General features: G+C 45.3%; 1 protein-coding gene across 1 annotated transcript in view; it reads left to right on the top strand.

The window, feature by feature from the left end:
* Positions 1–474: 474 nt before the first annotated feature.
* The window catches only part of YWHAB (tyrosine 3-monooxygenase/tryptophan 5-monooxygenase activation protein beta), a 32922-nt gene continuing 17284 nt past the window's right edge, over positions 475–16112 (top strand). The window contains exon 1 of the mRNA XM_073683533.1: positions 475–634. The gene's annotated coding sequence lies outside the window, so the exon portion shown is untranslated. The remainder of the gene's footprint in view (positions 635–16112) is intronic.

Genomic DNA, 16112 nt, shown 5'->3' on the forward strand with positions numbered 1-16112 from the left:
ACAGTCTGACCTCGGCCATCTCTGGGGTTACTATCACCCCTAGTTCACACCTGCCTATAGTGCAACGTAGTTCATGTAACTGGATTATACCATTGCTTTTCCTCACAGCTGACTCAGGTTACATGTCCTCGGGCGAACAATAATCTTTCTGAATTATTTTGCAAAAATATATAACAAAAGCACTCAGGCTATTTATTTATACAAAGGGTTACAATGGCTGAGCATGAGTATGGAAAATGCCGTCCAGTGCACTGAAGACGCCCAGGAGCGGTAGCACTGTCTGTAATGACTCGGGCGCCATTATCCAGCACACTGACAGCCTTCACCACAGACACTGAGGCTTCTCCTCTTCCCGCCCAGACGTACTTCCTCCCCTCTCCCGCGCCGCTGCACCCGATGACGTCACCGCGGTTACTATGGTGACAGCGAGCTCACTCCCCCCTCCTCCTCCTTCTCCCGGCAGCCGCTGGTCCCGCGTTGAGAGGCGGGTGGTGGAGTGGGGAGGGGCTTGTAGGAAGCGGAAGTGGCGGCCAGAACGGAAGTAGAACGGCATTGAGTCTGCAGAGGGGACAGTGAGGAAGCTGAGCTCGCTCGGATTACTATCGGCACGTTATCACCGGACAGCGGTTCTCAGGTGCGGACGCTGAGGGGGCTGAAGGGTAGGAGAGGGGGGATGGGCGAGGCACGGGCTTCCGGGAAGCTCAGGCAGGGCTCTCGGGGAGTCGCTCCATACATGGGCGGGGAGAGCGGCGGCCTGCTCCCCGTAGTCTCCATGCGAGGCCCCGTCATCTGCGGTGTCATCCACCTGTCACGTCCTCCCTGCCGCTGCTGAGCGGAGCTGTCATGTCTGCGGGCGGCGGCCTCCATTACCGCATGCACAGTGTGTGGAGCTATGGCTCACTGCGAGGATTAACCCGTGCTTGTCTGCCTCCACATAGTCCCCAGAGTGCGGTTTTCTGCCGGGGATGGTAATGAATCAGGCCCTTCTTATGGTAACCCGCTCCTTTCTATTCATTGCTACTATTCCAAATGACAAATCTGTATACGGATGATGAATACGGACCCGCACGGATCCAGCTACCATCATTGCACGACCTTTACACAGATTTCTGGTCTTCACACTGCTGAAAATCTATCGTCTAATTTATGGAATCCCTTTTTTAAAGGCACTGTCAGCACAGGATGACTGTTCAAAGCCCACCGCCCGGTGCTTCATGGTGGGGCCGGACATTTATATACACCTTCCCACCAGCTTGTCCTTCTATCTCCACCCTGCCCCGTTATTTGACAGCTCTGGCTTCAGAGAGGGAGGGATAGATGGAAACCGGCAGGTATATATGAATGTCCGGCTCCGCCATGATGCACCGAGCGTCTGTACTGGGTTTGAACTCCAAGGACATTCTGATAGGGAATGTAGACTGTGAGCCCCCATGGGGACAGTGATGTCTGTAAAGAGCTGTGGAATTAATGGTGCTATATAAGTAAATTAAAGTCCTTCTTTGCTGACAGCCCCTTTAAATACCCTATAGTGGGGGATGGGTGCCACTGTTCTCTACTTATTAGCCACAGTATAGACTCCATGCTAGTAATATCTCTGGAGGGCTCGGGCCATCGATGTGTTACACTGCTCAGGAATGTGAATTGTGATTTTTCACTTCACTGCTGGCTTGAAATACTTGTAAAGAGGTTGCCCTATGACATACATTCATAGGTTATGCCTTACACTTCTACCACATGTGGGTCCCACCTCTGGGAACATGGCACCTCTCCCCAGAAAGGGGGTCCCATCTGTGAGTGGAGAAGTGGCCATTCATTTACCGCTTCATTTCATTCATTTCCATGGGGGTTTTGAACTCTGCCAAGAGTATTTGTTGTTCCTAATTATTCTTGCTTCTATATAGCACCTGCATGTTACATATCGCTTTACAGATTAAATGGATGGTGAGAACTGGCGCCAGCTGGGATGAGGTATTGGGCGATCCCACTTCTGGAGAAGGATACGGATCCCACCTCTGGAACTTGCACCAATCCGATTTATATATGGTATATCGTAGCAATATGCCCAAATACCATGAGACAGTCCTGCCAATACATGAGATTTTCAACATATCAGTCCCTATCTGAAATAGGGCTTACTCATAATTTCCCTATATCACAGCAGACACTAGGGCCATTTTCATAGGAAGCCAATAAACCGGTGAAGTACCTCCTCTTGTTGGGAGGTCCAAACTGCATGGCCCCGTTTTATTCATTTAAAAATGGCAGAACATTTTCGATGAAATGAGGTTTTTCTTAGAAGATCTTTTGATGTGTTTAGAATATAAATTTATACAATTACTAATATATTCATATTTATTAATATGCCATGATCTTCAGATATCGTCACCAGTCCCAGTAGCTTTGTCCGGCTTGTGTTTGACACAAGAGAACATTTTATTTTGTGGTCAGCATGTGACCTTTGCTGTATGTAAAGGGGACTGGCTGACCATGTTGTTAGCTTAGCCAGCTCCTTTCTGTCACTGCATCAGGCTTAACTGTACAAAATGAGCAGTCAGCCATCCCCCTTCTTACACAGCACTGGCCCCACATAGGAAACACACTTTTCTGTTGGCCACAAGCCAGAAGTAGATCTTTCAGGACCCAATTATTTTTGAAGATCAAGGCACCTTTTATACTTGTGGCTGGAATAGAAAAAGATGTCTCCTGTTGAGGATCATTCTGAGGCTGGACTCGGATGTCCTTAGAACAAGGTCTGGGTATGGACTGTGATGTCAGGATTGACAGCGGGTCTACTGATCTGAATCCAACAGACTCATGCCTGATTTTTGCCATACCCATAGCAGAGAAGCTGCTGACTATTAGGGATGAGCGAACATGCTCGGCTAATGTGTTATCCGAGCATGCTCGGTCTTATCCGTGTATCTTGGGCGTGCTCTGATAATGTTTGCCTCCCTGTGGCTGCATGTTTTAGACAGACGCATCACATGCGGGGATTGGCTAACAAACAGGCAATCCCTGCATGTATTGCGTCTTGTCTACCGCCAGAAGACATGCAACAGTGGGTAGAGAAACATATTAGCCGAGCACGCAGAAGATACTCCGATAAGAACGAGCATGCTGGGATAACACGTTATCCAAGCACGTTCGCTCATCACTACTTCCGATGCATCTAGCTCTGAAAGGCCCCGATTCATCTAGGCTGGGGATCTTCACACCAGTCTTTGAGGGTCAGGGTGGAGTGTGAGGCTCCTGATTCATTAAGAGGCCCTTACATCTGAGTTTAACTGGAGCAGTGGCATTAATAAGGTATGCACACTGGATTCCATAGGCCTCCTGCTAGGTGATCTTGGGCCACCACTGATAGGTTATCATGGTAGCCTGGAGGCTGACTGAAGTCCCCCGATGCCAGCATCTTGGTACTCCTGTGTCGTTCAGGCACAGGCTGAGCTTCATGGAGACCTGGATTTTCATTATAGTCTGCAATACTACTGTACTTCAGTATGTAGAATAAGCTATCGAGTGGTGGCATGTGCCAGTACCCTAATGGGACTAAAAAAATAGTTAAAAAAAAAATAAATTCAAGATTATAAAAAGATTTGAATCACGCCCTTTTCTCCCATTGAAAATAAATAGCTAATATGTTTTACCTTTTTGTTTATCAACATGTCCGATCTGTCAAAATATCAAACTAATCCAGCAAGAAGAAAAAAATGAAATCTGGAAGAGCTTTGATCATCACTTCTCCCTAAAATACGATAAAAAGCGATCAAAATGTACTGGTACCAAAGCAGTTTGCTATGCAAAAAAACAAGCCTTCGTCGCTTCATTGATCTAAGAATTATAATATTAGGGGCATCACAAACCCCAATTTTGTATGTTATTTTTTTTTTTTTCTACTAACGTTTACAATTTTTTTTCCACCACTTAAGAAAAGTATCTCTGGAAGTTTAATATACCATACTGACCTGGAAAATAATTTTATTCGTACTCCCATGACAGCACCACAAGAGAGAGGATCCGCCCATCATGGACAGGAAACCTACAGGTTAAAAAGGGCGGCACCTCTCTCCCGCCTCAGTTTAGGTTTCCTGTCCATGATGGGAGACCTATCAGGTTCCTGCAGGAGAAATATTGGCGCGGTCTCTTGCCCAGAGGGATAGACAGGGTACCTGGAGCGGTGAGGTTCCTCCCCTGGTCGGTCCTCTTCTGCCGTGGCGTCTCCAGGAAGGGCTCATTGGGGCACCTCCGTGCGCGTTGCGGCCAGCGTGACATCCCCTCACTGGAGCTGGATGGTCCGCTGTATGTGTGGATGACTTCCGGTGCGCTGGCCTCCACTGGAAGTGGGCGCAGTTCGCGCGCAGCCAGGAAGTACAGGCCGCATGCAAGCAGTGGGGACGCCGGAACAATATGAGCGTCCCGCAGGTGTTCTGCCTGGCCTGGGGAGGGGGTAGGGTGGAGGAGGAAAAAGAGGCCCCCCCCCCCCGTAAAAAACAAACAAAAAAAAAAAATGGTACCTGCATGGCCAGTATAGAAGAAGGTCTGGCTACATGCAGAGGTCCTTCCCAGCCCTTTGTTTTCTCGTATACAATGGGAGATACACTGGAGCTTTCACCTCAGCAAGAACAACTGCTGCAGGAGCAGCCCTCTGGGGAGCCCTCACAACAGGTGGTACAACGTCGTTCCCGAACCGGGTCCAGCCGTTCTACTAAAAAGTTTACCGCTAAGAGCAGGAAGGAAGGTCCTGTCGTTCGGCGTGATCCTCCGCCGGTTAAGAAGGATTCCTCTGCTTCTACGGTACCGCATATGCCAGGGGCTAAGTGGAGTCTTCGTGAAGGTTCTACTAATTGCTCCTCTTTTTTTCTTCTCTGTCTATGGAATTTTTTTTTTCAGAGCAAGAAATGTACGTTTAAAGCTAGGCATAAAGAATGTGCCCTATGTAGCAGCCCGCTCCCTGATGCATATACTAAAAAATTGTGCCAGCCTTGTATTGACAAGGTGATGGTGGAAGAGACCCCGGGGTTTTCTTTAGGCCTAAAAACCTTAATAGTAGGCAAGGCCTTGCGTGAGAATTCTGAGGTCAGGCATTCCCCTCAGGACCCTCGACCGGGCTCAGACTCCGACATCTCGGACATTTCTTCCTCTTCCATTTCCTCCTCTGATAGCGAATCCGAGAGACAATGTTTCCCTTTAAATGAGGTAGATGCCTTAGTGAAAGCTGTCCGTTCTACTATGGGCATTGTGGACGCTAGACCAGAGAAGTCCCGGGAAGATGTTATGTTTGGTGGTTTAGGTCAAAGAAAGAAAAGATCCTTTCCCATGAACACAAAAATTAAGGATCTTATTGAAAGAGAGTGGCAGAAACCGGACAGAAAGGGCAGCATCCCTCCCTCTTTCAAAAGGAGATATCCATTTGACGATTCCGCATGCTCCTCCTGGCCAAAGGCGCCAAGGCTTGATGTGGCCATTGCCAAAGCTTCAAAAAAAGGCTTCCCTCCCCTTCGACGACATGGGAGCTTTAAGAGATCCCCTGGACAGACAAGCAGATACCTTTTTTTAAAAGGTACCTGGGAGACCTCTACAGGAGCCCTGAAACCAGCAGTGGCTGCCACCTGCACATCCAGGGCCCTGATGGTCTGGCTTGAACAGCTGGACAACCAATTGAAAGAAGGTGTCCCCATGAAGGAAATCATTTCTTCTCTCCCCCTAGTCCAGGGTGCAGCGGCCTTTCTTGCTGACGCATCTGCGGACTGTCAGACTAGCAGAAAAATCGTCAGCTCTTTCAAACGCTGCTCGGCAAGCCGTTTGGCTGAAATGCTGGCCGGGAGATGTACAAACAAATTCTAGACTCTGTACAATTCCTTGTGAGGGTGAATATCTTTTTGGCCAGACAATGGATGATCTGTTGGAAAAAGCAGGAGATCCTAAGAAGGGCTTTCCATCTGTACCTCTACCCTCTTTTAAAAGATCCTTTCCGAAAAAGAAGTTTGTCTGTAGGCGATTCTTTAGAGAACAGGAGAAATTCGAGGAAAGAAGTCGCAAAGGTAGAGGCCTACTCTTTGGTTGTTCTTCCAGAGATGAGCGGAAGCCAGGGGAACCACAATCCACCCAGGTGTGTGTGTGTGTGTGTGTGTGTGTGTGTGTGTGTGTGGGGGGGGGGGATTGTCATTGTTTTTTCCGGCTTGGGAACGTATCTCACTTAGCGGTTGGATTTTGGGCCTAATTAGATTTGGTCTTAAATTTCAATTCCAAACCCTTCCTTACAAGAGATTTGTAATTGTTCCCTCTAGTTCCTCCCCAGAGCGGCAGGCTGCCCTCATATCGGAAATACAAGACCTAACAAAGAAAAACGTCTTGATTGAGGTTCCAAAAACAGAAGAGGGAGACGGATTCTACTCCTCGCTCTTCTTGATTCCCAAGCCGGATGGGTGTTTCAGGACTATCATAAATTTAAAATCTTTAAATAGGTTCTTAGAATAGACACCTTAAAAATGGAATCGTTAAAAACAATAATAAAATTGCTTTTTGCCCACTGTTTTATGGTTGTCCTGGATCTTAAAGATGCTTACTACCATGTCCCCATTCATAAGGATTATCAAAAGTATTTAAGATTAGCCATCAAAATCAAAGGGGTGATAAAACACTACCAGTACACCGCCCTTCCCTTTGGATTGGCTATAGCCCCAAGAGTTTTTACTAAACTGGTGGCAGAAGTGATGGCCCACATAAGAGAAAAATATATTTTAATAATCCCGTACCTCGATGATTTCCTAATAGTGGGGGACTCCTTTGCGCAATGCGAAGCCCACCTTCAGGTAACAATTTCTATCCTACAAAGACTAGGTTGGTTCCTAGATTTAGAAAAATCTAGATTAATTCCACAAAAAGCCCAACAGTTCCTGGGGGTCATTTTAGATTCAGACAAGCAGTTATATTATTTCAGGTGAGAAAATTACGAAAATTCAGGGACTAGTGAAACACTGTATAGATAGTCCCTCCATGACACTGCGCAAAGCCATCTCCTTATTGGGGACCCTGACCTCAAGTTTTTTGGCGGTACGCTGGTCCCAGTTTCATTCAATGGCTCTTCAATGGGATGTCTTGTATAACGACTCACTCCTAGATGGACATCTAGACCCGGAGTTTACCTTGGGCCCTAGCTCCTTAAAATCCCTTCGCTGGTGGTTAGTTTACACTAATCTTTCTAGGGGAGTCCCTTGGGAAAATAAACCTACGGCAGTTGTAACTACAGACGCAAGTGCTACAGGTTGGGGAGCTCATTTTAAAAACTGCTTAATTCAGGGAACCTGGTCAGAAAATGAAGTACGGTTTTCCTCAAATGTTAAGGAACTTTTGGCGGTTGATTATGCGCTCAATGGGTTCCTTGTATATTTACAGGGCCAGGATGTCCGTATACTCTTGGACAATCTAGTCTCAGTAGCATATATAAACCATCAAGGGGGGACCCGTTCAAAGGACTTAATGAGCGTGGCAGACAGACTTCTTCAAAAAGCAGAAGATCATTTTCTCTCCCTTTCTGCGGTGCATCTAAGAGGAAAAGAAAACATCAGGGCAGATTTTCTCAGCCGCAATTCCCTAAAGGAAGGAGAATGGTCTTTGAACCCTCGAGTATTCTCCAGGATCGTGGCAATGTGGGGTCTTCCAGCAGTGGACTTGTTCGCAACGAAGTCCAACCGGAAAGTGACAGCATTTTGTTCTCTAGACCCCAGAGAAAAGCCCCTGGCGGTGGATGCCCTCATGATACCCTGGGAGTTTCCTTTGGCGTACGGCTTCCCTCCTATGGTCCTGCTTCTGTCAGTCCTAAGAAAGATCAGGACAGCCGAAGCCAGAGTGATCCTCATATGCCCCTTTTGGCCCAAGAGACCATGGTTCTCTTGTCTCTGCAGGATGTCCAATATCAGACCCCTGGATCCTTCTGGAAATCCCGGACCTTCTTACTCAGGGCCCAGTTTCACATCCTCCAGCCCCAAATCTCCATTTGACGGCATGGAATTTGAGAGGGCACTGTTAGCCAGCAAAGGGTTTTCCTCAAATTTGGTAAACACTCTCTTAAGTAGCAGAAAGCCCTTTACTACCCGCATCTATGCTAGGACTTGGAGAAAATTCCTATCTTTTACAGAATTCAAGCTGGAGGATGGGATCCCTATTGGGAAGATACTAGAGTTCCTACAACGGGGGTTAGAGCAGGGTCTAACCACTAGTACCTTGAAGGTACAGGTGTCGGCTTTAGGGGCCTTATTTGCATCCGATATAGCAGCAAATTATTGGGTAGCACGGTTTCTAAAGGCCTCTTTCAGATGTAGACCTATTATTAAATCCAAACCCTCTCCCTGGGATCTAAACCTAGTCTTAAATGCCTTAACTAACCCCCCCCCCCCCCTCGAACCTCTAGATTCAGCCACTCATATGATTATATTTCTTAAAACAGCCTTGTTAGTGGCCCTGACTTCGGCCGGAAGAGTAAGTAACATACAGGCCTTTTCTATATCCCCTCCATTTACCCAAATTATGGATGATAGAATTGTGTTAAAGCCTGATCCAGCTTTTCTCCCAAAAGTAGTCTCTCGGTTTCATAGAACTCAAGAGGTAAATCTTCCAACCTTTTGTTTCCCCCCTAAGAAATCAGAAAGAGGAGAAACTACAAACATTAGATGTTAGGAGGTGCATGCTTAAATATCTGGAGGTTTCACACAATTTTAGGAAAGATAGTTCCCTATTTATATGCCATCAGGGGGCCAGAAAAGGTTGTAAAGCTTCAAAATCCACAATCGCAAGGTGGATTAGAGAGGCAATCTCCCTCGCTTACTCCTCGGGGGATAGGGAAGTACTGGAAGGATTGAGAGCACACTCCACCAGGGCAGTAGCAACTTCCTGAGCCGAGAAGACGGGGGTTTCCATCGAAGACATATGTAAGGCTGCCACCTGGTGTTCTCCCTCCACCTTCTATAGGCATTATAGATGGGATTTGGGTGACTCTTCTGACCTCACCTTTGGGAGAAGGGAGCTTCAAGCTGTGGTCCCTCCCTAATCTCCTTTCGTCTCTGTAATTCTCTTGTGGTGCTGTCATGGGAGTACGAATAAAGCCTTAGTTACTTACCGGTAACGGGATATTTCGGAGCCCATGACAGCACCCTTATATTCCCTCCCTACACTGGTGGTGTTATTGCACTCCCGTAGAGTTATTTCTTCTTTTTTTGCACCTTCGGGGGGAAGTTACTTAAAGTAATTGGCGGTCCTCTCATGCTCTGTTAACTAAACTGAGGCGGGAGAGAGGTGCCGCCCTTTTTAACCTGTAGGTTACCTGTACATGATGGACTCATCCTCTCTCTCGTGGTGCGGTCATGGGCTCCGAAAAATCCCGTTACCAGTAAGTAGCTAAGGCTTTCCAGGGCACTGCCACTTTCACCGTAAAATAATAAGGCAAAACCCCCCCCAAAAATGGTGAAACTGTTTTTTTTTTTTGTTTGTTTTGTTTTTTCCCCCCTGGATTTCATCCAACTTTAAACTTTTTCCTGTTTCTAGTAGATTGTATGATTTAAACGAATTAAGTAATTTGAAACTACAGCTCTTCCCGTAAAAAAAAAAAACAGGCCCTCATATTGCTATGTCAAAACTTACGGCTCTTAGAAAAATTGCCCGTTTTTTAAAGGATTTCTGAAATGAGAACATTGACTGGTTTTCTTTTAGAAATAGTATCACTAAACTGAATAGGATTGAGCTGTACTACCAGTCACATCCAGGAGTGGCGCTGATTTTGAGAGAAACAAGTAGACCCTTTCTTTCTGTAGTCGGTATAAAATGGACAGACTCCTAAAATATATAATAAATTGGATATAGTAGTACAATGCAGGATGTGCTGTAAATGTTTTCATAAGAATTTGGGTAAGTTGTGAAATGTCCTATAAATGTCTGTTCTGTTCCTGATCTAAGGATCTAGGCTTTTAGTTGAGATGAATCTGTGCTGCACTTTATGTACATGCTCAGTAGTGAGGCAGTGAGATGAATCTGTGCTGCACTTTATGTACATGCTCAGTAGTGAGGCAGTGAGATGAATCTGTGCTGCACTTTATGTACATGCTCAGTAGTGAGGCAGTGAGATGAATCTGTGCTGCACTTTATGTACATGCTCAGTAGTGAGGCAGTGAGATGAATCTGTGCTGCACTTTATGTACATGCTCAGTAGTGAGGCAGTGAGATGAATCTGTGCTGCACTTTATGTACATGCTCAGTAGTGAGGCAGTGAGATGAATCTGTGCTGCACTTTATGTACATGCTCAGTAGTGAGGCAGTGAGATGAATCTGTGCTGCACTTTATGTACACGCTCAGTAGTGAGGCAGTGAGATGAATCTGTGCTGCACTTTATGTACATGCTCAGTAGTGAGGCAGTGAGATGAATCTGTGCTGCACTTTATGTACATGCTCAGTAGTGAGGCAGTGAGATGAATCTGTGCTGCACTTTATGTACATGCTCAGTAGTGAGGCAGTGAGATGAATCTGTGCTGCACTTTATGTACATGCTCAGTAGTGAGGCAGTGAGATGAATCTGTGCTGCACTTTATGTACATGCTCAGTAGTGAGGCAGTGAGATGAATCTGTGCTGCACTTTATGTACATGCTCAGTAGTGAGGCAGTGAGATGAATCTGTGCTGCACTTTATGTACATGCTCAGTAGTGAGGCAGTGAGATGAATCTGTGCTGCACTTTATGTACATGCTCAGTAGTGAGGCAGTGAGATGAATCTGTGCTGCACTTTATGTACATGCTCAGTAGTGAGGCAGTGAGATGAATCTGTGCTGCACTTTATGTACATGCTCAGTAGTGAGGCAGTGAGATGAATCTGTGCTGCACTTTATGTACACGCTCAGTAGTGAGGCAGTGAGATGAATCTGTGCTGCACTTTATGTACACGCTCAGTAGTGAGGCAGTGAGATGAATCTGTGCTGCACTTTATGTACATGCTCAGTAGTGAGGCAGTGAGATGAATCTGTGCTGCACTTTATGTACACGCTCAGTAGTGAGGCAGTGAGATGAATCTGCTGCACTTTATGTACATGCTCAGTAGTGAGGCAGTGTGATGAATCTGTGCTGCACTTTATGTACATGCTCAGTAGTGAGGCAGTGAGATGAATCTGTGCTGCACTTTATGTACACGCTCAGTAGTGAGGCAGTGAGATGAATCTGTGCTGCACTTTATGTACACTCTCAGTAGTGAGGCAGTGAGATGAATCTGTGCTGCACTTTATGTACACGCTCAGTAGTGAGGCAGTGAGATGAATCTGCTGCACTTTATGTACATGCTCAGTAGTGAGGCAGTGAGATGAATCTGTGCTGCACTTTATGTACACGCTCAGTAGTGAGGCAGTGAGATGAATCTGTGCTGCACTTTATGTACACGCTCAGTAGTGAGGCAGTGAGATGAATCTGTGCTGCACTTTATTTACACGCTCAGTAGTGAGGCAGTGAGATGAATCTGTGCTGCACTTTATGTATATGCTCAGTAGTGAGGCAGTGAGATGAATCTGTGCTGCACTTTATGTACATGCTCAGTAGTGAGGCAGTGAGATGAATCTGTGCTGCACTTTATGTACACGCTCAGTAGTGAGGCAGTGAGATGAATCTGTGCTGCACTTTATGTACATGCTCAGTAGTGAGGCAGTGTGATGAATCTGTGCTGCACTTTATGTACATGCTCAGTAGTGAGGCAGTGAGATGAATCTGTGCTGCACTTTATGTACATGCTCAGTAGTGAGGCAGAGCTGTGGAGTCAGGGAAATTGAGAAGTCCGTGGTGGTTTGACTTACTGGCTCCACAGCCCTGCGTGCCTTTAAAGGCGTCTTCTCATGTTTTTCATTAGGAGAAATTGCAATATACTTATAGAAACAAGCAGCTAAGCAATTTACTAGTTTTTGTAGTGATCATGACAGCTGATACATGCTACCCAATCAGTGGCCAGCACATATCAGCTGTCGGGTTCTTTTTTAAAAATCCTCTTCTTTTTTTCTGAATTTTTAATTTTATTGCTAATGGCTCATTGCCTTGGTTAAAACCCGCCACTTCTTCCTAGCAGCAGTGGCCAAACATGTGCTTACAAGCTCTTTGAATTAGCACTTGTAAGTGCTCTGTAGCTGGCCTGGAGCGCACTTTGTTTTACGGGCTAACTGTGTATGGATGCTACTGGACCAAACTGTCAATCTGAGCCTGTCACCCAGATCAAGCAGGGAGTTGGGGAGGAGCACTGATCTCCTGAAAAAGAAAGATAAGACATCCCCTTTTAGTATGACTTTAATGTCAACACTAAATTCCATCTTTTGCACATGTAATCTATTCTTTCCTCTCATCAGTCGAGAGAAGAGGCTGCAGTTGTATAATCCATGTATGTTGGTAAATGCCCATGGGGTGGTAGTGGGACATGTCAGTCCTGAGCATGCCATCATTTATTGCCACAACCGCTATGTGGCCTTGAAGTGCCAGAAGCTGAGGAGCAGTGATCAGATGAAGACTATTTGTCTGCATGTCACCAGTAAATCATATTGAGGCCAGAGCCTCTAATTACATTTGATAAGCACTATACAAATTGATGGCCTAAAATGATCAGATGCCTGAACGCAACCTACACATGTAAGTACTTGCCTTTTATCTTGTACCATGAAAAGGAAATCTAGCGTGTTATGACAATGATAATTTCTGTGATTGTAATCCATTTTGGTTCATTTCTTTTGGTTTACAGCATCTGGTATAATTTGGATAATCTGTAATTAAAGAGCATGTCACCATGAAAAAAATCCCTGGAAAGTGTGTAGAAAACTATAGACCCACATTACAAACGTGTCCTTATTTCTGGACTCGCCCTCTCTCCCTTGCAGTGAGCCGGCAAATAGTCCTTACTCTGCCTTGTAATGTATCATCTGGACTCCTAAGCTCTGACAAACTGTATAGCCGGACTCCTAGATGCCCCATTGGCATACATGGCACAGACTGTTTGGCAGCTTACCGCTGGGTTTGTGCTTTCAACATAATGTAGAAGCTAAGGACATTTTATTAAGGATTTACTTGACATAAAATTCCTGCTTTGAAATCCCCAAATATGAAAGGAAAGATCACCTCCTAATTCTGACGTGTGGATTGGGCAAGCTTGCCCATTTACCGCTGTAATGAGAAGAGCATAATCGTCTCCTAGGGAAAAAGGATTTTAACACGCTTCATTCTTTTTTTCAGGCCAAATGTTGGGGGGAGTCTTGTTACCCCTTACACATTAATGCAACCCCAAACACCTATGTTAAATATGGCCATAGATTTCTAATGTATAGTCGCCTTACTAAATGTCCGCTGTCAGTTCAGTGCTCTGTTTTCGTCCCCAGAATATCTACTCAGGGATTGGCGAATGCTGTGGCAAGTCTGAACCCCTCCTCCTCTGCCGCGGGACACAGCTTTATCATGGACGCCAGTACATCGCACACACCAATATAAAGCTATGGCAGGCGTGGTTCAGACTTTCCATACTGCTCCTCATGCAGCCATTTAGGAGAGAAAAAAGGGAAATTCTAAAAAGTTCATTTTTTTTTTTCTCATTAAAGTACACTCTGCATCCCATCTTGACTGAAAAAAAAAAATGTAGAAATTTTTGTAAATTTATTAAAAAAGAAAAACTGAAATATCACATGGTCATAAGTATTCAGACCCTTTGCTCAGTATTGAGTAGAAGCACCCTTTTGAGCTAGTACAGCCATGAGTCTTCTTGGGAATGATGCAACAAGTTTTTCACACCGGGATTTGGGGATCCTCTGCCATTCTTTCTTGCAGATCCTCTCTAGTTCCGTCAGGTTGGATGGTGAACATTGGTGGACAGCCATTTTCAGGTCTCTCCAGAGATGCTCAATTGGGTTTAGGTCAGGGCTCTGGCTGGGCCAGTCAAGAATGGTCATAGAGTTGTTCTGAAGCCACTCCTTTGTTATTTTAGCTGTGTGCTTAGGGTCATTGTCTAGTTGGAAGGTGAACCTTCGGCCAAGTCTGAGATCCAGAGCACTCTGGAAGAGGTTTTCATCCAGGATATCTCTGTACTGGGCCGCATTCATGTTTCCTTCAATTGCAACCAGTGGTCCTGTCCCTGCAGCTGAAACACTCCCCCATAGCATGATGCTGCCACCATCATGTTTCACTGTTGGGATTGTATTGGGCACATGATGAGCAGTGCCTGGTTTTCTCCACACATACCGCTTAGAATTATCACCAAAAAGTTCTATGTTTGTCTCATTAGACCAGAGAATCTTATTTCTCATAGTCTGGGAGTCCTTCATGTGTTTTTGAGCAAACTCTATGCGGGCTTTCATATGTCTTGCACTGAGAAAAGGCTTCTGTCATAAAGGCCCGACTGGTGGAGTGCTGCAGTGATAGTTGACTTTGTGGAACTTTCTCCCATTTCCCTACTGCATCTCTGGAGCTCAGCCACAGTAATCTTGGGGTTTTTCTTTACCTCTCACCAAGGCTCTTCTCCCACGATTTCTCAGTTTGCCTGGATGGCCAGGTGTAGGAAGACTTCTGGTGGTCCCAAACTTCTTCCATTTAAGGATTATGGCGGCCACTGTGCTCTTAGGAACCTTGAGTAATGCAGAAATTCTTTTGTAACCTTGGCCAGATCTGAGCCTTGCCACAGTTCTGTCTCTGAGCTCATTGGGCAGTTCCTTTTGAGCTCATGATTCTCATTTGGTCTGACATGCACTGTGAGATCTTAGGGTCCGTGCCCACAATGCGTTTTTCAAGCGTTTTTGCTGTGGAATTTTTGCAGTGTAAACGCTTGTAAAACGCTTGGTAATCCTTCTCCCATGGTCCCCAATGTAAATCCGCAATTTCAATACCCATGCTGCGGAATTTTCTGCAGCGTTTTTGATGTGCGAAAAATTCCGCAGCACGTCCATTATTTGTGTGTTTACGCATGCGGAATTGCCTTCTTCAATGCATTAGAAAACGCAAGGCAATTCCGCATGTGCAAAACGCTTCAAAAACCCGTTTCAAATTCCACAAGCGGTTTTCGTTTTTCCGGGCAAGGACATGCAGAAATGAAGCGGAAATTTTCCACTTCATTTTTGCATCGTGGGCACATAGCCTTATATAGATAGGTGTGTGCCTTTCCAAATCAAGCCCTCAGTTTAATTAAACACAGCTGGACTCCAATGAAGGAGTAGAACCATCTCAAGGAGGATCACAAGGAAATGGACAGCATGTGACTTAAATATGAGTGTCTGAGCAAAGGGTCTGAATACTTATGACCATGTGATATTTCAGTTTTTCTTTTTTAATACATTTGAAAATTCTACATTTGTTTTTTTTCATTCAAGATGGGGTGCAGAGTGGACTTTAATGAGAAAAAATGAAGTTTTTAGAATTTACCAAATGGCTGCAATGAAACAAAGAGTGAAACATTTAAAGGGGTCTGAATACTTTCTGTACCCACTGTATGTAGTCAGTCACGTTTAGGCCCCATACGAAGCGCCAGTCCTTACTGCTGGAGAAAGATGTGTCAAATTCATTAAGAGGGCATGCGCTAGTGTAAGATATGTACCAGACAGACTGGAGTACTTTTCTTTTGTAAGTTATTCCACTTTTGGTGTAAATGAGGTCAAGCTGCAATTGTTTTTGCTAAATTTCAGTTAGAACTTTGCCAGTATTCTGGCAGAAACTGATAAAATTTGGATCTTAGTGTCTGGATTTGAGTTACTTTAAATGATGGACACCCTCTTGCTACACTTATCTAGTATGGAAGACACTTCAGTATAATCTTCGCTGAGGACCATGATGATTTTGGTACGATCTGCAGTAAATCTGGTAGCCAAGTTATCAACTTGCCCTTAAACCTTAGATGGCTGACTACCAGACATTCCTTTGCCTGGTGGCTGTTCCTCCAGATCCCACCCTTCCCCCCATACACAAGTATGCTCAACTCAGCCAAGTATTCATGTGTTTTCAACAGAGTGAGTAGAGTAAGCCTCTGCAGGACATTGGTGGGGCTTATACCCCCTAAGAATAGAAGTATTGGGCTTTGAAATGCAACGTGCCAAATGCTTCTTTGCACCCACATCTGTTGGGAAGTCACCTATAC

Source organism: Phyllobates terribilis, unplaced genomic scaffold, assembly GCF_046119375.1.
Source record: "Phyllobates terribilis strain yellow unplaced genomic scaffold, ASM4611937v1 Scaffold_5__5_contigs__length_657084704, whole genome shotgun sequence".
Taxonomy (NCBI): Eukaryota; Metazoa; Chordata; class Amphibia; order Anura; family Dendrobatidae; genus Phyllobates; species Phyllobates terribilis.